The sequence below is a fragment of the Lactuca saligna genome, chromosome 3 (genome assembly GCF_052625555.1).
Source record: "Lactuca saligna cultivar CGN05327 chromosome 3, ASM5262555v1, whole genome shotgun sequence".
Classification (NCBI taxonomy): Eukaryota; Viridiplantae; Streptophyta; class Magnoliopsida; order Asterales; family Asteraceae; genus Lactuca; species Lactuca saligna.
In genome coordinates, this window is record NC_136419.1 from 64,480,661 (window position 1) to 64,505,600 (window position 24,940).

The window sequence follows — 24,940 nt, forward strand, 5'->3', positions numbered from 1 at the left end:
CGTCCATCCTATCTAGGATAAGGATTTATAGTCTAAAGTGTAACTATCAAACAATTGACAGTTTATACCCTCTTATTTAATTAATCTCTTTAAGTCACCAAATTAATACCAATTAATTTATGACTTATATTAATCAAATAGCCATATATTATTCCTTATAATATTTACTCTCTCTCTTAACAAATCATCCTTCAAGTTGCTATGGTGAAGGCAACCCAAAAGGACCATGCACAACCGGATATAGTTATAGCCTTAGACACTATTCCAACAATCTTCCACTTGTATAAGTCTAGTAACTATACAAGTACAATTCGGTTTGCAATCGTAGCTCTCAAAGACGCTGTCAACTCTGATCTAATCAATATTGTCCTTTAGATAAGGGATCGTACAGTCCTCTGTTAGATATCATGCTGACAATCCTATGGAATGGTTAGTCATGCATTTAAATTTCTCGATCTCCGATTTATTTGACATAGAACTTAATCAAACACATCAATTCAGTTCTGACCGGGCCCGACACATAAGTCAAATCAAATCATCGAGTGGCCAAGATATCTCTTCTACCCTCTTAGGATAAAATTTACAGATAAACTTCGACTTATATGCATTTACTTATTCATTAACCAACAATACACAACAATGCGTTTTATAACATCAAGTTACTGATGCGTTTTCGCATTATCAATGCACAATGAATTAACAAATAATAAACCATATATCTAGGTTTTAAGACTATATGATATTATTGTCTTGCGATCACCTTTTATACCATATTCCATAAGGTGATTCCAGCAAGCGCGGGTTTATTCCAATGCTCAAAACCAGTTCATAAGCACTCATGAACGTTGCAGCAACCCTTGCTATGTCTAACACCATTTAGACATTCTACACACCAATTCATGACAATCTTCATTCATATCTACTCCCAACATATGAACGATTGTGGACCATTTGAATAATTCGATTATTCCTAATAAACTCAATTATTCTGGAAGTCAAAACATGCAAAGTGAAACAATAGTTAAACAACTAACATGTGACAGTAACTTTACTCATAAATAAAACTCCTTTATTTAATCATCAAATGTTAATTACATTTATCTATTATACGTTTCTAATACTATCTAATCTATACTAATATCATCCTTCAGCCCAATACTCCTAGCATGCTGCAAGTGCTTAACCCTACTCAGTCCCTTCATAAGCGGATCTGCTGGGTTATCTTCTGATGATATCCTCTTCACTACGAGTTGTCCTTCTTCTACACGATGTCTAATGAAGTGATATTTTCTGTCGATATGTCGAGATCTACCATGATCCCTCGGTTCCTTGGTCAAGGCAACCGCACCTTCGTTATCATAGAAAATCTCCATGGGCTCCTTTATGGTCGGTACAACTCCAAGATCACCAATGAAGTTCTTTAGCCATATTGCCTCCTTCGACGCTTCGCTCACTGCGATGTACTCTGATTCGCACGTTGAATCAGCTACGGTTTCTTGCTTGGAACTCTTCCAAGTCACTGCTCCTCCATTTAGGGTAAATACCCATCCCGACTGCGAACGGTAGTTGTCCCTGTCGGTCTGAAAGCTGGCATCACTATACCCTCGCACCTTCAAGTCATCACTCCCTCCAAGGACTAAGAACCATTCTTTTGTCCTCCGAAGGTACTTAAGGATGTTCTTCACCGCAATCCAATGTGCTTTGCCAAGGTTCCCTTGATATCTGCTAACCATGCTCAAAGCGAAGGCTACATCAGGGCGAGTACAAGTCATAGCGTACATGATTGAGCCAACTGCGGAAGCATATGGTACTCGGCTCATTTCTGCTATCTCAGCTTCGGTACTCGGACTTTGAGTCTTACTCAACTTGGCATTTCCTTGTATCGGTAGTTCTCCCTTCTTTGAGTTTTCCATACTAAAACGTTTTAGTACCTTCTCTAAGTAAGTATTCTGACTAATTCCAATTAGTCTCTTACTTCTTTCTCTTACTATCCTTATTCCCAAAATGTAAGAAGCCTCTCCGAGGTCCTTCATAGCGAAGCACTTCCCGAGCCAGGACTTAACCTCCTGCAGAGTCGGGATGTGGTTTCCTATGAGTAAAATGTCATCGACATATAGAACGAGGAAGCTTACTATACTCCCACTGGCTTTGACATATACACAAGATTCGTCTTCGCTTCATACAAATCCAAACTCTTTGACTTTCTCATCGAAGCAAAGATTCCATCTGCGAGATGCTTGCTTAAGTCCATAAATGGACTTCTCAAGCTTACACACTCTATTCGGATGCTTCGGATCCACAAACCCCTCTGGCTGAGCCATGTAAACATCCTCAGCCAACTTTCCGTTAAGGAAAGCGGTCTTGACATCCATTTGCCAAATCTCATAATCATGAAATGCGGCAATTGCTAGCATCACTCTAATAGATTTAATCTTCGCAACTGGTGAGAAGGTCTCATCATAGTCAACTCCGGGAGTTTGAGTAAAGCCCTTCGCGACCAATCGCGCTTTATATGTGTGTACGTTCCCATCCACGTCGGTCTTCTTCTTGAAGATCCACTTGCACCCTACGGTCTTACGTTCGGGCACATAATCAACCAAATTCCAAACTCGGTTATCGTACATGGATTGGATCTCGCTATCCATCTCCTCTTTCCATTTTGCAGACTCCGGGCCTGCCATGGCTTCCTTATAGCTATTAGGTTCATCAAGATTTACTAGTGTACCATCACTAATATACGTGTCCCCTTCGGTAGTAATATGAAAACCATAAAACTGGGGATGAACTCTAACTCTATCGGAACGTCTAAGAGGTAAGGATTCGTCAATCGGTTCAACCGGAGTTTCCTCCTCGGGTTGAAAGCCAGCGGTAGAGGTTCCTGCATCTATCGACTCTTGAATCTCTTCAAGTTCGATTTGCCTCCCACTGTCTCCTTGGCTTATGAGTTCTCGCTCTCGGAAAACTCCTCTCCTCGCAACAAAGACAACATTGTCTTTCGGTCTATAGAAGAGATATCCAAAGGAAGTTTGCGGGTAGCCGATGAAAATACATCGCTCACTTCGAGGTTCAAGCTTGTCGTGAGTATCTCGTCTTACGAAAGCCTCGCAACCCCAAACCTTGATATGTGCCAACGAGGGAGCTTTCCCTGTCCACATCTCGTGAGGTGTTTTGGCAACCTTCTTAGTTGGGACTCGGTTAAGGATATGGGCAGCAGTCTCTAAGGCATACCCCCAAAAGAAGATAGGTAGTGAAGCACGACTCATCATAGAGCGAACCATATCCAATAAGGTTCGATTACGCCTTTCTGCCACACCATTCAACTGCGGTGTCCTAGGAGGCGTCAATTGCGAAACTATTCCACACTCCTTGAGATAATCGTGGAATTCAAGACTTAGGTACTCTCCTTCTCGATCGGATCGAAGCATCTTGATTTTCCTGCCTAATTGATTCTCCACTTCATTCTTGAACTCTTTGAACTTTTCAAAAGTTTCTGACTTTTGCTTGATTAAGTAGATATACCCATATCTACTATAGTCATCGGTAAAAGTCACATAGAAGCGGTTCCCATCCTTCGTGGTTGATCTAAAGGGTCCACATACATCGATATGTATTAGGTCCAATAGCCCCTCACCCCTTTCACAAGTACTCGTGAAGGGTGACTTAGTCATCTTTCTAAGTAAACAAGACTCGCATGTGTCATCTTCCCTAAGGTCGAATGACTCCAACACTCCATCCTTTTGGAGTTGGGCTATGCGTTTCTTGTTGACATGTCCAAGACGACAATGCCACAAGGATGCTTTATCCATACTAGTGGAAGAATCAATATTCAAAACATCATTTCCTAAGTTATCAACAATCATAACAGTTTCATATATTCCATTACATGGTATAGCTTCAAAGTAAAAGACACCATTTAGATAAGCCAAAATAGAACCATTCTCATTATTAAAAGAAAATCTAAATCCTTGTCTATATAAACCATGAAATGAAATGATGTTTCTAGCCATTTCTGGCGAATAGCAACAATTGTTCAAATCTAAAACTAAACTATTCCTGAGCACTAAAGAATACACTCCAATCTTGGTCACAGGCGACGATCTTCTGTTCCCCATGATTAGATTGATCCTTCCTTGCTCCACATCCCTACTTCTTTTTAGTCCCTGCACATTAGAACAAATGTGATAACCGCAACTGGTATCAAGAACCCAAGAAATAGCATGATTAGAATCGTTAGATTTGATTGTGTATATACCTGCGAAAGATGGCTTGATCTTTCCTTCCTTGATGGCTTGCAGGTAATCCGGGCAGCTTCTCTTCCAATGTCCTATCTTGTGGCAGTGGTGGCACTCTGCCTCCCTTGGGTTGGAACAGGGCTTAGAGGGATCAACTTTGGTCCCACTAGAAGAGGAACCATCTCGGGCTTTCACCTTTCGATAGTTATTCGATGAAGGTTTCCTCTTCTTTCCCTTCCCTTGACCAATAGCCAAGACAGGAGCAGCGGATGGATTGGGAGTTGGTGCAACAGACTTGTCCTTGAAGTTGCTCTCAGCGACCCTCAAGAGACCTTGGAGTTTGCTTAGGGTGACCTCCTCTTTGTTCATGTGGTAGGTCATCCTAAATTGGTTGTACATCGGAGGCAAAGAGTGAAGCACCATGTCGATCGCCAAGTCTTCGCCGAAGTCAACATTTAACTTGCGAAGGCGGTTGACGTACCTTTGCATCTTTTGCAGGTGCACGGTAAGAGATTCTCCATGACCCATCTTAGCGGAGATCATGTTAGTGAAAATCTCGTAACGCTCTTGTCTCGCGTTTTGGTGGTACCTCTCCAACAAGTCTTGATGCATCTCGTATGGATACATGTCCTCGTAGGACTTTTGGAATTCGGAGTTCATGGTGGCGATCATGATGCAATGTACTTTCGTTGCATCTAGCTCATGAGTTTCAAAGGCGGTGATTTCGGCGGGAGTAGCAACTTCGGGGTTGATTTTCTCGAGCTTCTCATCGAGGACATACTCTTTATCCTCATAGCGAGCAATGGTGCGAATGTATCTTATCCATTCGCTAAAGTTTGTTCCATCAAAGGTGACCTTTTGGAAAAGGCTCATCAACGTGAAAGAACTAGCAGCAGCGTTGTTTGCGTTTGACATCTATAGAAAGGACAAAGATAGATTAGAACAAGAATCCCTAATTATCACCCAATAAGAAAAATTAGGGCTAGGATCCAACAATAACATTTACATACTAGAAAAGGGATGCCGTAATCTAATATGCAAATAAATTGAAGGTAAGTGAATGACGATTCACTAATTCTCCATTACAAAACTTAAACTATTAGTCCTAAGTGTTTTTGAGAATTCCTAGGTTCGGATGAGATTCATTGAACTATTCAATGGCATGTTTAAATCTCGATATGCCCCTCTTGTTTGTGACTGGGATGCCGAGGATCACAAAGCGGGTGTGAATTACCATGCAAATTCACATGGTGCCTTCATTGTAACGATCACCTATTCGATGTGCCGGTAAACCACACACGCTCCATCGAACTATGATAAACAATGAATCACCCTTTGCCACCTTCGCTTAGAACCAATTAGTGTGCTGGTAAACCACACATGCTCCACTAACTTCTTAGCAAGGTGAAAAGTGTAATTTCATGGGATTGCATCAATTCACTTTTCCTAAAGTAACTAAGATTGGGAATTTTTTTTTTTTTTTTTTAAAACATGTAGTTACTTTGTGTTTCTTATTATACTTTTAATGAGAGGATGAGGTTGCCCTATCCTACCTGTTCGGCTAACGACCCTCCACCAATCAAGCAAGCGGTGGGTGTGAGTGTACACCCATTAAGCGCTATTTTATAGGCCGCAACCTTATACCCACCTTATAGATCGGCTTCGTGAATGAGGCCTACTAGAGGTAAGACTAGCATTTAGTTATACATATATATATATATATATATATATATATATATATATATATATATATATATTATTCTAGTAATATCATATAAGTATAGGGTTGTATTTTAAAACCTTTTAAAATCTAGGGTTTGAAATTTAAGTTGTCTAAATTAAAACTTTTAATTACAAATATAAATTTCAAAACTTTAGGGTAGGTTTTAAACATTTAAAACATGGAGGATCAAATAACAAATAATTCCAATTAACAATTAATATCCTAATTATCTTTATTTGATTTATCTAAGATTTCTTTGAAGATAATTATCAAAATAATTAATCATTATCATATAAGGAAATTAAATATTTTATTAGATGATAAATATCTTTAATTAGATCAAGATAATAGTCATATTTATCAAAAAATCGGATTTAGATTGATCTAATATGATTAAGGTAAGTTTCCATAAGATAATTATGAAAAAATCCCGAATCTGGCCATTCCTGACGCCTGGACTCACCGAGTTACAAGGGGACTCGCCGAGTCAGGCCTACTCGCTGAGTCCACCTTGGAACTCGCCGAGTCAGTGACTCATCAACCCAAAAATCGAATTTTGCAGGTTTGTTTTAGTTAATCAAGCAACAATTTAAAGAAAACCAAGCTAGGCTCTGATACCACTGATGGGTTTTAGCCATAAGAACTTTCCTATGTGCGCATGCAAAACCCTATTGCTCGGATCTAGGCATTCTAATTAAACATGCTTTGAATCCAAGACTTCTAATTGCTAATTAGGTTAAATAACAATGATGAAACAGATCTAGAATCATACCTTTGAGTTCCTTGTTGATCTTGTTTGTCTTGGAGCTTCTAGAGTCACAAATGTCACTCCTCTAATGGCTTACAAACACCAATAGCAAGCAAGATAATTTAGGAGAGAGGAGAGGGGAGGAATTCGGCCAGAGGTTCCTTGCTTTAGGTTGTGTGTTGAATTCCCTCACCCCTAGGGTCTATTTATACTTGTAGACTCCTTAAGGGTTACAACCTAAACCCTAATTGGATAATCTTCTCTTAAGGCTATCCAAATCCATTCCATAGATAACCCTATGGACGATTTTGGCTTATCCAAGCCCTAGAAATCAACCATCCTATCTAGGATAAGGATTTATAGTCTAAAGTGTAACTATCAAACAATTGACAGTTTATACCCTCTTATTTAATTAATCTCTTTAAGTCACCAAATTAATACCAATTAATTTATGACTTATATTAATCAAATAGCCATATATTATTCCTTATAATATTTACTCTCTCTCTTAAAAAATCATCCTTCAAGTTGCTATGGTGAAGGCAACCCAAAAGGACCATGCACAACCGGATATAGTTATAGCCTTAGACACTATTCCAACATATTGGAGTAATCGTCTTGATGATACTTTGTGGTCATACCACATTGCATTCAAAATTCCAAATGGAATGTCTCAATATCGCATTGTTTTTGGGAAGCCATGTTGATTACCCATGGAGTTAGAGCATAGAGCTTATTAGGTGGTCAAACAATTCAATATGGACCTAGACGAGTCGGGAAAGAAGAGGAAGCTTAACATACAAGAGCTTGAAGGGATTCACATTGAGGCTTATGAGGATGAAGTCCTTTATAAAATAAAAGACAAAAACATATAATGACAAGCTAATATCTTGTAAGATATCTGAAAAAGGACAAAATGTATTGCTTTACCACTCTTGTTTCAAATTAATTCCTCATAAATTAAGGTCTCGTTTGGTGGGACCATTTGTTGTTACTGATGTTTTCGAGCATGGTGCAATAGAAATCATAAGTGAGAAAATAGAGAGGAATTTTAAGGTAAACAAACACCATTTGAAACCTTACTATGAAGAATTTGAAGTCAAGAATGAGGAAGTGGAGGAAGTCATGGACCTATAATACCAAGATTGAAAAATCATTAGGTCCATGCCGAGCCAACGAATTTTAAACAAGGATAGATACCCGAGAGGCAACTCAAAGGTACTTTGGTCATTTTTGTAAAATTTTTGTACAAACATTTTCTTTCCAGTTTTTGTGTTCAAAGTTTCTTAGATTAATCAGGGGAGTTTAAAAACAGATTTTATGAGGAGCAGAAGTATGCGGATGTAAAAATAAAAAAATTTGTCAAGCATTTCACAAGTTTTTACACGGCCCATGTAATGGTTACCTTTGAAATACATAGTTATATAATGCATTATCCGATCTGTGTTTTACTAGAAGCACAGCTCGTGTAATTTTCCTCATGGTGACCCATGTAGCATGTTTCGATCAACAAGAGCCTTTTCCAGGTTTTACTTTAATGAATACGCATCCTTCTTCTTTCACTCATTTCATGTCGTTGCTCCTTCTGTTCTTTCCTTTCCTCGTCGCTAAACACACATATACACTCTAAAAATTTCGATTTTGTCAAGGTTTTAAGGTAGCAACGTATGATTTTTCACTCCCTTTCTTTTTCCCTATACTCAAGAAGTTTCAAATCACCATTAAAATGGTGATTTTCAGTATTTTCAAAGAACCCTAGAAATTGGGGTCTGGAAATTTTGGCTAAGTTTCTTCAAATTCTTTGTAACATAAGCTTGGGGAAGAAGTGTGGAGGTGATTGAAAGTGATTAAAAAGCAACAATTTCATGTTGCAATCTCTAAATTCGGTATTCTCCTTCCAACTTTTCACCATTCCATTGTTAGTTACAAAGTTTGAGTTTTTGTACCTAAACTGTCAACTTTAGTATTATTTGTGTGTTACTCCCTTAAATTAGTTGTACATTGTGCTTAAGAATTAAAAAATTTCATACCTATAAGTTGGATTAGATGTCTAAGCCCAAATTATTATTGGTATGTATTCGACCCGACTTGGCATGGTCCATTTGGGTTGCATGGCATCGAAACAATTTGGATAGACTTTTGTGAGAAATAGATATTTATGACTTGTTAATATATTATAAGTTCTAATATATTAATATGAAATCATATTATTTAATTAGTATCGATGAAGAATGAATTTGGAATTAATTTTGTGATCAAAAGGAGACTAATTAAATATATGGGGATTAATTAAATCATTCATTCTTATATATGTGGGCTTATGATCCATAGTTCTTCATGTTGGGCTAAACCCATGTAGTAACCCATAGATACCCTATGGAGGTTTTAACCCATGGAGCATGAAGAATATAGAAAGACATGAGTTACTTGGTGTAACCCCATGGCTCAAGAAATTGGACTTGTGTATGTACACATGAGGGCTAGCCAATTTGAACATAGAAAGCTTTTCTCTCAAGTTATTCCAAGTTGTTGGTGATGTTGTGTGAACCATTTAAGGTGTCACACTTGAGGCACTAGGCTCTTAAGCTCCATGGAATCAATCTACATGAAAAAGGTATGTTTTCTAACTTGTTTATATTACCCAAGCATCATGATTGTATGCTAGTTAGGGCAATACCTTGGAAAAGTTCAAGTTTGCATGTATAATAGAGAAAACATAGATCCAAGGTATTTAGGGTTTCATGTACACCATAGGAGTGTTAGAATGCTCAAAACCCTTCAGTGGTATCAGAGCCTAGACTTGTTTTCAATTATACTTGATGCAAATTGCCGAAAAAGCTAAAAAAATTGATTTTCTGGCTGTCTGGGCACTGGACTCGCCGAGTCTACTGATGGACTTGCCGATTCCATGATTAAAATGATCCTACTCGTCGAGTAGGTTCTAAAACTCGACGAGTAGGAGCCCCTGACAGCATATTTTTGACTTTTAAGGCTGGAATTGGACTAGAATCATTACCCTAAGCTATTTTTGAACCTATAAACCTGTTTTTGATGTGGTAATGTCCATTCAAATCCAATTCAAAAGATAATTTTCAATAGATTCATGTTTTCAATTAGTTTAATGATTAGGCTAATTACATGAAAATTGTTTGATTTGAATTATCTTGTTCTTATGAGTTTGCTTAAATTAATAGAAAAATTATGTGATAATGTGTTTTCAATACAAATTGATTTAAAAGTTATTCATAAAATGTGTTTTTGTAACTTGTCCTCAAGTTATATGAAAATTCACATTTATGATTCTTAAAAACTCATAAGATTTCCATAGGTTATGAAAAAAATGGAGAGTCTCAATTTTAAATGTTTTAAAGTCTTCCATAACATGTCCTCAAGTTATTGAACTTGAAGAGTTTTTCATTAAAAGCACTTTAAACACATAAGTTATGGAATTGAAAAGTTTTTGAATTGTTCAAAACTTGCCGTCAAGTTTTTGAATTTGTTAAGTTTCCCCTCATGAATACTTTAATTCCAAGGTAAGCCCTTAGATTTTTAAAACTTAAAATTCAACCCATATACTATTATAATATTAATAGTTAATAGTTATATATATATATATATATATATATATATATATATATATATATATATATATATATATATATATATATAAGAACAAAGTCAGTCATACCGTTAGTAGGCCTCATTCACGAAGCCGGTCTACAAGGTTAATATATATATATATATATATATATATATATATATATATATATATATATATAAACAAAGTTAGTCTTACCGTTAGTAGGCCTCATTCATGAAGCCGGTCTATAAGGGGAGTATAAGGTTACTACCTATAAAATGACAGTTTAATGGGTGTCCACTCTCACCCACCGCTTCCTTGACTGGTGGAGGGTCGTTAGCCGAAAGGGTAGGACAAGGACTAGAATTCATCTGTCATTAAAAAGTATTAATGATAAATACTAGGTAACTAAACTATTATGAATTCCCAATCTTAGTTACTTAGAAAAATGTGAATTTGGTGCTAACCCATGAAATTACTCTTTGCACTTTGCTTAAGTCGGTTAGTGGGGCACGTGTGGTTAACCGGCACACTAACTTGATTTAACAAGGTAGGAAAAGGGTAACTTAATGTTTATCATAGTATCGGTAGAGTGCGTGTGGTTAACTAGCACATCGATTGATTGATAAATATTAAGGGTACCAAGTATATTTGCATGATTATTCACACCTTGTTTTGTGATCCTCGGCATCCCAGTCATAAAACTTAAGAGGGCACAATCGTGATTGAAACATGCCATTGAAAAGTTTAATGAATCTTAAAAGATCTAGGAGTTTCAAATCCAATTAAAACCTAATAAATTATTTTGTTTTTCATGGTGGAAATTGGTGAATCGTCATTCACCTACGTTCAAATATTTTATAGCTTGGATTACGACATCCCTCTTCCAAGTTATAAAATATTGTGTTTGGTCCTAGCCTTAATATTTTTATTGGGTGCTATATTAAGGACTTTAAATCAACTAACTTGAATTTCTCCCATTGTAAATGTCTGGTTTAGACATCTATGATCATCCCAAATCCCTTGGAACAAGCTTTCCTAATGAAAATGATGTTCCATCACCTCCTCCAATTGTTCTCCCTAAACTACAAAGTTTAAGGTCACTCAAGCCCTATTGGCAAGCAAGGTCTATCTGTGCTCAGATCTTGGAGATGAAGTCACATATTGACAAGTCGGGAGATTTGGGTGTCAAAGTCTTCAGAAAGTTGGTTGTTCAAACACTTTCTAAGTCACATAGTGAGTCCCTTTGGGACTACTATGAAAAAGGCTATGACATGACCCTTAATGATCTTATCTATTTGCTTGGTGCTGCTGAATCAACATTGATTTGGAGGACTGGTAAAGCAAATTTGGTTAGAAGATCAACTTCCCAAACCTTCAATGGACATTGACAATGGTTACATTGGAAATCTAGAAAAGTTTGCTCTTCCCAATGGAAAGTGATTGGCCATAGTCAAGTCGGTTGACCAAATGGTAAAGAGAAATACCAAGTCTGAGATAGTTCCATGTAACAGAGGGTTCATATGGGTCTATTGCCAAAGGAAGGGGAATTGGTTGCAAAGATTCCCTAACTACCTGAAAGAACTGAGAGAAGGTCTAGTAAAAAATATTGACCTTTGCTTCAGGTAAGTCCACAATTTAACTCAATTAAGTTCCTGGTTGGAGATCCTTAATACATTTTGATGTATGGCGGGATCATGCAAAGGGACGAAAGCTTAAAAGAAGAGTATGTTGAATCTGATTGTGAAGATGGATTTCAATCGCATGGTTCAAAGATTGGATTCTTTAGCCACTACTTAAGAGTTATGATAGATTTCTAGGAAATATGTAATAGCATAGTTTTCATTTAAAGCTGCATTGTAAGGAAAAAGTTTTTCCGCATTTTATAAATTAATACAAAATTGATTTTATTTTAGTTTATATCTCCTTGCAATGAATTTTATTGAAAATTGATGTTTGTATGTTTCTAGTAATAATGGAAATATGAATTTGATTCTTTCATTTGTGGTAGTGTTTAAATTTACCAAATAAGAAAAGATTATCATCACCCAAGTTTTCAATTGGATCGAAACTTAAAATCATGCAAGTAGTATAGTATGATGAGTGAGAATTTTCATCTTTGGAAAATGAAGACCAATTCCTTGTTCACATGTATATGTGAGTCAAGTGAAGGACTAAAGGGATCAAGTACACATTCTTGTGCACTGGTTAAGTTCACCACAAAAGATCGATAAGACTATTCCTCATGATTTACTAAAGCTTAGTAAATATGGTTATACTTACAAGTTTAAGTATAATTCTGGAACATTGGAAAAGTTTCGATGTATGGCAGAACGAATGAGAAGAATCAAATTAGGCAGAAAGATAAATGTTTCTCAAATATGAAAAGATGGGAAAGTATTTTAGTGTCATGCTTTATGATCATCTTAATGATTGTGAGACGATATCACAATTCAACCTCTAAGGACATCTTAGTGCATTATTATGGCTAAGAAGAGGATTCATGAATTGTTGAAATAGTTAAATCAAGAAGATGAGTCATACTTCGTTCCAAAACAATCCTTAGAGTCATACTCCAAGATTGTAACTTGAGTGACACGTCTTAAAGAAGGTTTATTAACACTAGTCAAATGTAAGAGTAAAATGTGTTCTACTCTTGTACATTTGAAATTGGTAAGTTGTAATGTTTTGGATAAAATAAAGACCAACTAAGGCCAATTGTTTGATGTTTTTGTCTTGATAAGAATCAACACCATCTCTTGAATATTTGTGTGTCAAGGAATGGATCTTTGCAAGAGAGTCTTATACGTCAAGAGGACAGTGGGAGTCTGAAAGATCCTGAAATAGTTTCAAGAAATAATCAAGAATAAAACTAGTTGTTTATCACTAGCACACGAATTGAGGCTTATAGCCTATCGTGTTGACATATTCTTATTTCAGTGACTATTCCGATCAAAGTTGAGTATGCATTTGAGTTCTAAAAGTTATAAATTGTTTGCATAACAACCTGGAAGCAATGGTAGGCCTTGTGCTACCAAGTGGCAATAAGTTAAGATTGCACGAGTTCGGTCCATATGAGTTTGGATTTGTCACTAACCTTGTCTTGTGATTATGGTTTTGACAAATTCAAATGGATAGGAACACATACATCATAAAATCTAAGTGTCATAAGGTTTCTCTCCGATTCATGAAAATGATGGTGAGGAAACGCATTCACTAAGTAGATTTTAAGTAGATAGCATTTGTGATATCTGCATTCTCAAAGTCGTTAGTGGAGTGTGTGTGGTTAATCGACACACTAACATGGACTTGTGAGGAATGGAAAAGGTCTAAACAATTGAGACTATGATTACGACATCCTTTTTCATAGTTCTAAAATTGTTTAGACATGCATGTGTGCTATCTAAGGAAAGGTGTATGATTTTGATAGAGTATTATCAAAGCATCTCGTATCAGAAATCTGAACTTTGGTAAGAAAGTCAATAAAGTATTGATTTCTAGAAGTCCAGCTAATTTATGAGTACATGTCAAAGATAGTGGGAGCATAAGTGTTATGCTAATAATCATCATGTTAGTGGGAGCATGATAATTATGATAACTTTTTCTAGTTGGCAATGTTAAATATTGAAAACAAAAGTTCAATTAGGAAAAGTTGTTTTGCTATAATTAAGGGAGAGGAAAGTATACTTCATTTCAAGTCTAAAAGCTTAGATTGAGGTTTTAATCATCTTTAGTCAAGGATATATATATATATATATATATATATATGTGTGTGTGTGTGTGTGTGTGTGTATATGAATTTTATGTTGGCATGACTCAACATAAGGAAATTCTATATATGGGTACATTATTTGCGTTCTAAAATTCGATTATGATTACGACATCCCTTTTCATAATTTGAATTATGAGAACTTGGAAAATAGAAATAGAGATATTATAGCAAAAAGACTGGTCGTGTATCATGTCTTTATGTGAGACATCATGAATCGTATCCCATATACTTCAGATATAGGATCGATTTCATGAGCTATAATATTCATATGTTCTAAAATTTTCCAAATGCCTAGAGCATTAAGAGGTAAAAAGTACTAGAACTAGATATGACTAATTTGATTAAGCAATTGTCGAGGATAATCTAAGGTTTACCAAAGATTGGTTGCTCAGGGACAGTTGGAAGTATGGTATAAATTTTTTGGAGACGACCATATTGACATATTCTGAAAACAGGCAATTATTGTTCAGAAGTGATAGTCATATTGAGAATATTGAAATATTCCCATAGGTGGAAGTTATTCATTAAATCTGTGTAAGATTAGGAAACTTGTAAGGTCCTAAAACAGATCTTACCAGTGATCAAATAGCAAACACAATCAGTTAATCAATTAAGAACGAGTAGAATAGAGAATCAAACAAGCTTGCACACGCTTTTATATTAGAATCACGTCTGGTACAACTTGCGGTTACAGGAGATGAGAATACCGAGACATCAACAACAACAAAAGACCTAGCAAACCCCTATATATAGTACTGGGCCGACCCTGGGTTTACGGCCGTAAACAGCTTACGACCGTAAACTCCTTACAAACAACCGTAAACTCCAAATAAACTATAATAAGCTATCAAATGACCAAAAGAACCTATTACATAGAAAGCATAGACCAAACCACTAATTAGGCCCTTCAGTCTCCCCCCTGGTTTGGTGCTAGCTTTAGGTCAATCTTTGTTCACGATCATTATATCATTTAGTCCCATGGCTCCATTCCACATTCTCTTATTACTAATCTCAGCAACCATCGCAGTGTACTCTTTCGTAGCCGACTCAAAAATCTCCTCAGCAACTTGAATTTGAAAATTGCTCAAGTGATGAATGTCCCATTTTCTGAACTGGAACAAATCCATTCTGTCATATACACGAATGCATCCTTCTTTAGGTTTGATGACAGAAGATGTTGTTGTCTCATCAAATACCCAGTAAAGCATTGAACTCAAGGATCCATCGGATAGCTCTGAAGCACTGGAATTTGTTTGACCTGTTTTGTAGCAGGCCGCATCACCACTTGGAGGGGATGACCGGTTTTAGGGTCAATGACATATGGATAGTGTTTTATCACAGATTCAACAGTTTTCATCGATGGGAATCCCTTCTTTACTTGGTCTTCAAGGAAATGTTTGAAGTTGGTTGCTTGTTGATTGTTTGTTGGATTTGAGAAGGGAGATTGAGACAGCTCTGAAAGATCCACTCTGGTCCAAGAATTGAAGTCATGACTGTCCTTGTAGAGCTCTGTATTACCGCTCTTCCTCCTTACAATCCACATTTTCAAAGGATCATGAAAACCCCAAGAAATAATTCCCGACCTATCACCGTACGTGTCTCTAAACCTTGAGGCCTCGAAATCTGTTACGGTGATTGTGGATTTGTTCCCAGGTGCATTTTTATTAGAAATCCTCTTGAATAAGAGTTGTCCCTTCTGAGTTGCTTCAGCTTGTCTGTCTTTGATTATCTTTGCAACATGAGGAGCATTTGCAGGTTCTTCTTCGAAGCGATTCACAACCCGTGAGGTATCAGCATTCGGCACATCGATGTGGTGAGCTTCAGAGTGAAGATTAATTCTATGTTCATCAGCAGTAGTCTTGTACTTAGCACCAAAATCTTCTTCAAGTTTCTTCTTCAGATCAAAGTAGCTGGAGATCAAAAGATTGAAGTGAGCTTGGAGCTCAAAAATCAGATTGGTCTTGGTAATTCCATCTTCTTTGAGATCCGAGACTTGAATCTTTAAATTTGTATTTTTTTTACTTAGAAGATCTTCAACCTGGATGCCAAGCTCAATGTTTTTCTGATCAAGCACATTGACCCTTTTCTGAAGTTCGTCGATTACAAAATATTCATCTCTAGATTGAATTTCATTAAAAACGATCCCTTTCGCCTTTGAAGTAGTTGCAGCGGTTTGCTCTTGAGCCAAAAACTGAGCCAAATGAATTGAAGCTTCTTCAAGATCTGCCCCTGGGGGAGAGAACCCTGGTGGTATAGAGGAGCCACCGGTTTCAAAAATGGCACTAGGGCTTTCACTAAAAGGTTCCGCGATTACGATAGTCGGAGTAGTAGTTGGAGTAGTAGGAACGCCTTGAGAAAGACCAAAATCCAAAAGCCCGACCCTAGGATCTCTTCTTCTTCTTTCTGCTGGAGGTTGCACAGCCTGGTCTGCTTGTTGGTCATAGTGAAGTCGTTCAGATATAGGCAATGCACTGTCAAGGGGAGGAATCCCTAACACTATTACTGTAGGAATTGAAGAACCAACCACTTGTTCTTGAGACACAAGGGTTGAATTAAAAACGTTTTCCTATTCCCTTGTCTCTGTTGCTGGGATAGCAACATCACTGACACTGTCTAGAAAAATATTGAGATTTACACTTGATAAGAAGTTATCATTTCTTCCAAAAGTCTCAGGAATGTCATCTTGATCAAAGTCTGTAAGATCAAGGTCTTCAAATTGACTAGGCTCGACAGTGTTCTTAGATGATCTTTCATTATAATCTCCCTCAAATTGAATATTTTGTAGGTTATGCTCCTCTACAACTGATACAGCATGAGCAGCAGTATCTCCTTCCTCTTGATCCGATACTGTTACCACATCTCCTTCTGAAATAACCTTTTCCGATGAAGTATGCTTTGATGAAATCTTGTCTGACGATATATGTGATTCGGTTGCTTCGTTCGGTTCAGTAAATCATCTGAGTTTGACCAAAGGATACAACCCCTGAAAGACCACCTTCCCCTTGTAGTTTTGTTTAATGAGTCCAACGATGTGAGGACCCGAAAGACTTCATATCCAGTGTTTCTCCATTGTTCACCATATTAGGAAACTGCTTGTTGATGAATAGCTGAACAAATCAAGGATACATTAGGAAAGTATCCCGAGTAGTAGCATTAATGTTCACCACAAACTCATCCAGAATAAATCTAGAAAAGTTGAAATTGATCCCTGCGGAAAGAGAAACAATAGCGACAGTGTTTCTCAGGGATATCTCATCGGCACCTAACCTTATGCCGGAGATACAACTCACAAACATGTGGGCTAGAAATCTCCAATAAGGTGGTAGAAGTTTCTTCATTGTTGGTGGCGAATCGCCCTTGTATCCCATATTCTGTAATATTCTTTGAGCATTACTAATACTAATCTATGTGGGAAAGGTTGAAGGTCTTTGATCAACAAAGTCTCTCTCAAAAAGGTCTCATCGATAACAATCTTGCATCCCTGAACGATCACACTCACAATGACTGCTCCATTATCGTCCCTTGTCATCCTGGCAGTGTGCCAGAATTCCCGAATGAACTTCTGGTAAACAACCATGTTCATTGTGATGTCAGAATCCAGACAGCATTCCCGTAACCCGTGAATCATCGACTAGAAGTCCCCATGAGTCAATGGAGGATCAACAAGAACCATAGCCAGATTGTGCATATCTGCAAATTTTAAGGCTGCCATCTTATCTGCACTGAAACACACCAAGTAAGAAAAATAATGTTTTAAATAATTTAATTTTATGCCCAATAATGAATTAATTTTTTTTATTTAAAATTGAAAATTTGGTCAAAGTCCAAGTATGCGGTCAACGAGGGTTTACGGCCATAAACACTTGACCGTATGCTAATGGTCACTTGGGGAGTTTACGGCTGCAAACACCTTAAGGCTGCAAGCTTCGACCGTGAACTCCGAAACTTCGTTTTTTGTCGATTTCAGCCTTAAAACTCGGTTAATCACAGAACGAGATTGTAACGCCTGTAGATCCGGGCTAGTCAATTTAGAGGCAATAAGTGTCGAAAATGACTTATCGGCAAAATATTATTTAGAATAAATAATCTTAACCAAGTTGTAGAATATGTTACAAGGTTTGCGTACATATAAACACCGCCGAAATCCGAGTTATAACGAAGAAGTTATGACCCGTGGAAGTTTCGCGACGGAACCGACACGATACCGGGAAACGTAAATAGTAAATTTATGATAGAGCAACATTTAGCCTTAGCGGTCTAAACAAAATTCATACAATATGTTAAACTGAAAGCATCCATAAAAAGAACGCCCAAATCTGACTTCGTATGAGGAAGTTATGATTTTTTCGAAGTTTCGGATTAGAAGTGTACAACCCGAAATTCGAATATTAGATCGAGCGGTTTTTAGCCGACACAACCTAAACGAGAATCGAAGATCTCGTTATTAGTAGCGTAAAGATAAAAAGACAGACGAAAATGGACATCGGATGAAGAAGTTATGAGATTTTAACGGACCAATCCTGTCCTGGCCTGTTAAAAATATAACTTTAAAAATAAAGTCAAAATTAGCCGACGGAGTCTCAACAAAAGTTGTAAAGTATGTCTCCACCTACGCGTGGATATAAATAACGTCAAAAACGGAGTTCGTATGAACGAGTTACAAATTATAATAGCATATTTATGTATGAAAATAAAATGTAAATCATATATACGTACACATATATATAGATATGTATATATCATTAGAAAGGTATCGACGATGCGGATATTATAAGACTAATGTTGTGTTCTTTCGACATTAGTTTAGTACAAATATCGTTAAATCTATTTAAAATAGTATTATAAAGGGGTGTTTAGTTGTTTATATAACTAAAAGGTCATTAAGTAATTATGGAGGGTAGTTTTTGAAAATTTAATTATGAGTGCTGAAGCGCTGCACGAATCTTTCTTAGAAAGATTCAGCGACAAAGTTCTGCCCTTGGAGAGCCCGACTCCTAGCTAAAATCCCCTTGTAAGTAAGTTATGCTTACCCTATTTTAAATATAATTTATATTTAAAATTATTATTGTTATTATAAATTTATAATAAATATTTGAGCTATTATTATGACTTATATAAGTTTCGTTATAATATCTTTTTAACTACTCACGGTACGGGGAATCTGGTTTAAAGGGCCTCATAGGGTTGTTGGATTTCAGAAGTGCTATACGCCAAAATGGTCCTACCCTCCAGTGTTTTATGTTTGGCCCCTGTCTGTACATAGTGGTTAGAAAGTATTGTTTAAACGCTTATATAATAATAATAATAAGACTAATAAATAGTCACGGTAAATATTAGACTAAAATCTAGTGATAATAATACTAGGTTTCGTCGAAGGAAATCATTTTAAAGTAAACGAAGCGCTGTCCGAGTACCGAGTCACCACCTTCTCAGGTGAGTGCATAGTTACTTTTATCTTACACATAGATATTAAAGTATTTTATATAAACTACGTGCTACGTGTGCATATTATCTGAATACTTGCTGTCTATGCTGGATTAACGTTTTTCTTATACATGTTTTAAATGATTTGAACTGTATACGTATTTTAAATATACAAGTATGTTGGGTATGAGATGGGTAGATGAATGATGAGAGATAAAAGATGATGTGAGTAAACATTGGCAACTATAGACTTAGTGCCTAACATATAACATCGGCAACTATGGACTTAGTGCCTATTGGACAAACATTGGTAGCTATGGACTTAGTACTTGTTAGGAATTGGTAGCTATGGACTTAGTACTTATTAGATAAACACTGGTAGCTATGGATTTAGTACCCAACAGCTATGGGCATAGTGTTTACGAACGAGCATTGGCAGCTATGGATTTAGTGCCAGTCCTATAACTCTGGAAGCAAAGGACTTCAGAATGAACGAATGCGGGATAGATGACTCTTAGGATAGATCCTTAAGAGTAAAGAAGATAATGGGGATGGGTAATTGGGTGGATTGTTTGATGTTTAAACATAATAATTATATTATTGTTGGTTGAAAACCCTATGTACTCACAAGGTTTCCCAACTTGACCCACTCAGTTTATTTATATCATAGGTGACGATGTGAAGTTAGCTTACACTGAGAGATTAAGGAGATATAGATCACTAGTGATAATGAATGTAAGTTCTGTTTATGCTTATGTTTATGTATTGACGATGACCATCCCAAATGTTTTAAAACGAATTAAAAATACTTTTCTTCGGAAATGCTTTGATAACGTATTTATCATGTTTTACTGGGAACAAATTCCACAACATTTTTATTAAAAGAGGTACTCAGATTTTTATAAAGCATAAATAAAATCGGTCTTTTCTGGCCGTGAAAATGGGGATGTCACAGTTAGTATCAGAGCATTAGTTTAAGCGAACTAGGAATAAGGATTTATTTCTAGACTTCAACTTAGAATGCTAAGCGATGATTGTGAGATGAGTGTCTGCTATAATTTACACACGAGCACTAGTTTATTTTAGGAAAAAGCCTAAAATGTTTTATGTGCTAAATGATTTATGTTATAGCTATAAAAATGCCTTATATGCTGTTATTTGTTCGGATCTATGGTCTGTTGCCGATCGGATCTGGAAACCTTACGTGTTCAGGATTCTAAGCGTATGATTATGATATTAGAACTAGTATGTAACGTTTCAGAGTAATAAGGAGATTTATACGTCTATCGTAAATAAGATCTTTCCTATCTTAAATTCTCGTCTCGGTACACCAAACGTCTGCTTGGGTGTACAAAACAAGAGGAAGATGACAACCTGAGCCTAAGAATGTGATGGGTTATGCATCGGTCGTTGCGCCTGCACCCGAACCTATCACAATGCCAGAAGTTCAGGAAGTGATGCGAACCATGATAAACTAAGAAAATAGAGGAAAAGAGACGGCTTACGATAGTGAATAATATCTATGAGAAGATATACTATGAGAGGTATCTTGCCTTTAGAATACGTCTGATAAAATTGTAGTACGTCTATAGAAGTAGGGTACATCTAAATGTACACATTTGATTGGCGGGATGATAGAATGATTGGTATAATTCCTAAAGTTTTCCTATCATCTGGAATGTCCATCACCAACCGAGTTGAAGCGTAATCGATGATTGAAGAGATGCATGGAAGAAGTCCTAGTATAGTATAGGGAAATTTTTATGATTATTTGGACATACTTATATGTGTTAAATTGTTTTGTGATTTTAGGACTTGGGGACTACGATATAATACTTGAGATGAGTATGAGTCGGTGTGAAAGGTAGTAGATGCATATACTACCGGAAGCACATAACTCATGCTTGGATCAGGGAAAGTCACAAGGTTACCAAGAAGCTCGTAATTGATACCGTTTTATTCAAGTATGTGGTTACCATCATTTCGGTAATGACTAAAAAGATTGTTGATATTACGACCCTAGTTGTCATATAGAATTGAGTCTGACTACACTGAGTATGCTATGTGGTTTAGAAAATCAAGTTTGATGTAGCATCTGACTTAAGACGGAAGATTGGAATAAAAAGCGATTAGTAGAGGTATCACGAAAAGTTGCTTGTAGCTAGAAATGCTACATTTTAAAATGTGATTATATCACATTAGAACATGAAGGAAGCTATAGTCTGTTTTGGAATATAAATATAAGAGACCTGAGTCTAAACATACATCACATTATGGTAGGTCATAATTTGGAGTCTAACCTGAGATAGAAAGCAGATGCACGATCGAGTACTGCTTACAGTCAATAAGTATAAGAGATAGAATTGAAGGAATATATAAGTTATAATTACTACCAAGGATGAAGAGATGACGTATGGAGTCATTATACGAACCCTATTTCGTTGATGCTTCCGGGACGTAATCATCATAAGGGGGAGATAGTTGTAACCCCCGTAGATCCGTGCTAGTCAATTTAGAGGCAATAAGTGTCGAACATGACTTATCGGCAAAATATTATTTAGAATAAATAATCTTAACCAAGTTGTAGTATATGTTACAAGGTTTCCGTACATATAAACTCCGCCAAAAACTGAGTTATAACGAAGAAGTTATGACACGTCGAAGGTTCGCGACGGAACCGGCACGATACCGGGAAACGTAAATAGTAAATTTATGATAGAGCAAGATTTAGCCTTAGAGATCTAAACAAAAGGCATAGAATACGTTAAACCGAAAGATTCCATAAAAATAACGCCCAAATCTGACTTCGTATGAGGAAGTTATGATTTTTTTGAAGTTTCGGATTACAGTGTACAACCCGAAATTTGAATATTAGATCGAGCGGTTTTTAGCCGACAAAACCTAAACGAGAATCGAAGATCTCGTTATTAGTAGCGTAAAGATAAAAATACAGACGAAAATGGACATCGGATGAAGAAGTTATGAGATTTTAACGGACCAATCCTATCATGGCCTGTTAAAAATATAACTTTAAAAATAAAGTCAAAATTAGTCGACGGAGTCTAAACAAAAGTTGTAAAGTATGTCTCCACCTATGCGTGGATATAAATAACATCAAAAACAGAGTTCGTATGAACGAGTTACAAATTATAATAACATATTTAAGTATGAAAATAAAGTGTAAATCGTATATACGTACACATATATATACATATGTATATATCATTAGAAAGGTATCGACATTGCGGTCATTATAAAACTAATGTAGAGTTCTTTCGACATTAGTTTAGTACAAATATCGTTAAATCTATTCAAAATAGTATTATAAAGGGGTGTCTAGTTGTTTATATAACTAAAAGATCATTAAGTAATTATGGAGGGTAGTTTTTGAAAATTTAATTAGTATAAATAAGATCCTTGGGCTCTCATATTTCTAGCACCATTCTCTTGATTCAAGAGTGTTTATCTCCTTATCCCCCAAGCATTTCGGTCCCTCGTGATTCGACTTCTCTTTCTATAGTTTTAGTATAGTAAGGTGAGTGCTGAAGCGCTGCACGAATCTTTCTTAGAATGATTCAGCGACGAAGTTCTGCCCTTGTTGAGCCCGACTCCTAGCTAAAATCCCCTTGTAAGTAAGTTATGCTTACCATATTTTAAATATAGCTTATATTTAAAATTAGTATTGTTATTATAAATTTATAATAAATATTTGAGCTATTATTATGACTTATATAAATTTCGTTATAATATCTTTTTAAGTACTCGCGGTACAGGGAATCTGGTTTAACGGGCCGCATATGGTTGTTGGATTTCAGAAGTGTTATACGCCAAAATGGTCATGCCCTCCGGTGTTTTATGTCTGGCCCCTGTCTGTACATAGTGGTTAGAAAGTATTGTTTAAACGTTTATATAATAATAATAATAATAATAATAATAATAATAATAATAATAATAATAATAATAATAATAATAATAATAATAATAATAATAATAGTAATAATAATAATAATAATAATAAGACTAATAATTAGTCACGGTAAATATTAGAGTAAAATCTAGTGGTAATAATAATAGGTTTCGTCGAAGGAAATTAATTTAAAGTAAACGAAGCGTTGTCCGAGTACCGAGTCACCACCTTCTCAGGTGAGTGCATAGTTACTTTCATCTTACAAATATATATGAAGTATTTTATATAAACTACGTGCTATGTGTGCATATTATCTAAATACTTGCTGTCTATGCTAGATGAACGTTTTTTATACATGTTTTAATTGATTTGAATTGTATACGTATTTTAAATATACAAGTATGTTGGGTATGAGATGGGTAGATGAATGATGAGAGATAAAAGATGATGTGAGTAAACATTGGCAGCTATAGACTTAGTGCCTAACAAATAACATCGGCTACTATGGACTTAGTGCCTATTGGACAAACATTGGTAGCTATGGACTTAGTACTTGTTAGGAATTGGTAGCTATGGACTTAGTACTTATTAGATAAACACTGGTAGCTATGGATTTAGTACCCAACAGCTATGAACATAGTGTTTACGAACGAGCATTGGCAGCTATGGATTTAGTGCCAGTCCTATAACTCTGGAAGCAAAGGACTTCAGAATGAACGAATGCGGGATAGATGGCTCTTAGGATAGATCCTTAAGAGTAAAGAAGATAATGGGGATGGGTAATTGGGTGGATTGTTTGATGTTTAAACATAATAATTATATTATTGTTGGTTGAAAACCCTATGTACTCACAAGGTTTCCCAACCTGACCTACTCAGTTTATTTATATCATAGGTGACGATGTGAAGTTAGCTTACACTGAGAGATTAAGGAGATATAGATCACTAGTGATAATGAATGTAAGTTCTGTTTATGCTTATGTTTATGTATTGACGATGACCATCCCAAATGTTTTAAAACGAATTAAAAATACTTTTCTTCGGAAATGCTTTGATAACGTATTTATCATGTTTTACTGGGAACAAATTCCACAACATTTTTATTAAAAGAGGTACTTTGATTTTCGGTCTTTTCTAGCCGTGAAAATGGGGATGTCACATAGATGCATATTCCTGGTCGAAAACACAGTACCTTCAAAATTATCGAATTTTTTTTTGCAAAAATCGATGATTTTTTTTCAAGGAGAGAGAGTATGAGAGAGTTTGCGGCCGGAATCAAGAAAGTGATAAACATTCCAGCTGTAAACCCCTTTTTATACATACTTTTCATTTACCTGATAACCGCCCAGTATAAGGCAGCATCCAACACAGTCCAATATTTTTCAAAAAATTTAAAAACAAATCTTTTTGAGGATAAATATTAAAACTAAAATTAAAAATAAAATAAAATTAACTTTGCAAAATTTAAAATTAAAAATCATTGTTAGATTTTAACAGTTAACAAAATAAAATAATTTAAAATTAAAAAATAAAAATAAAAATAAAAATAAAAATA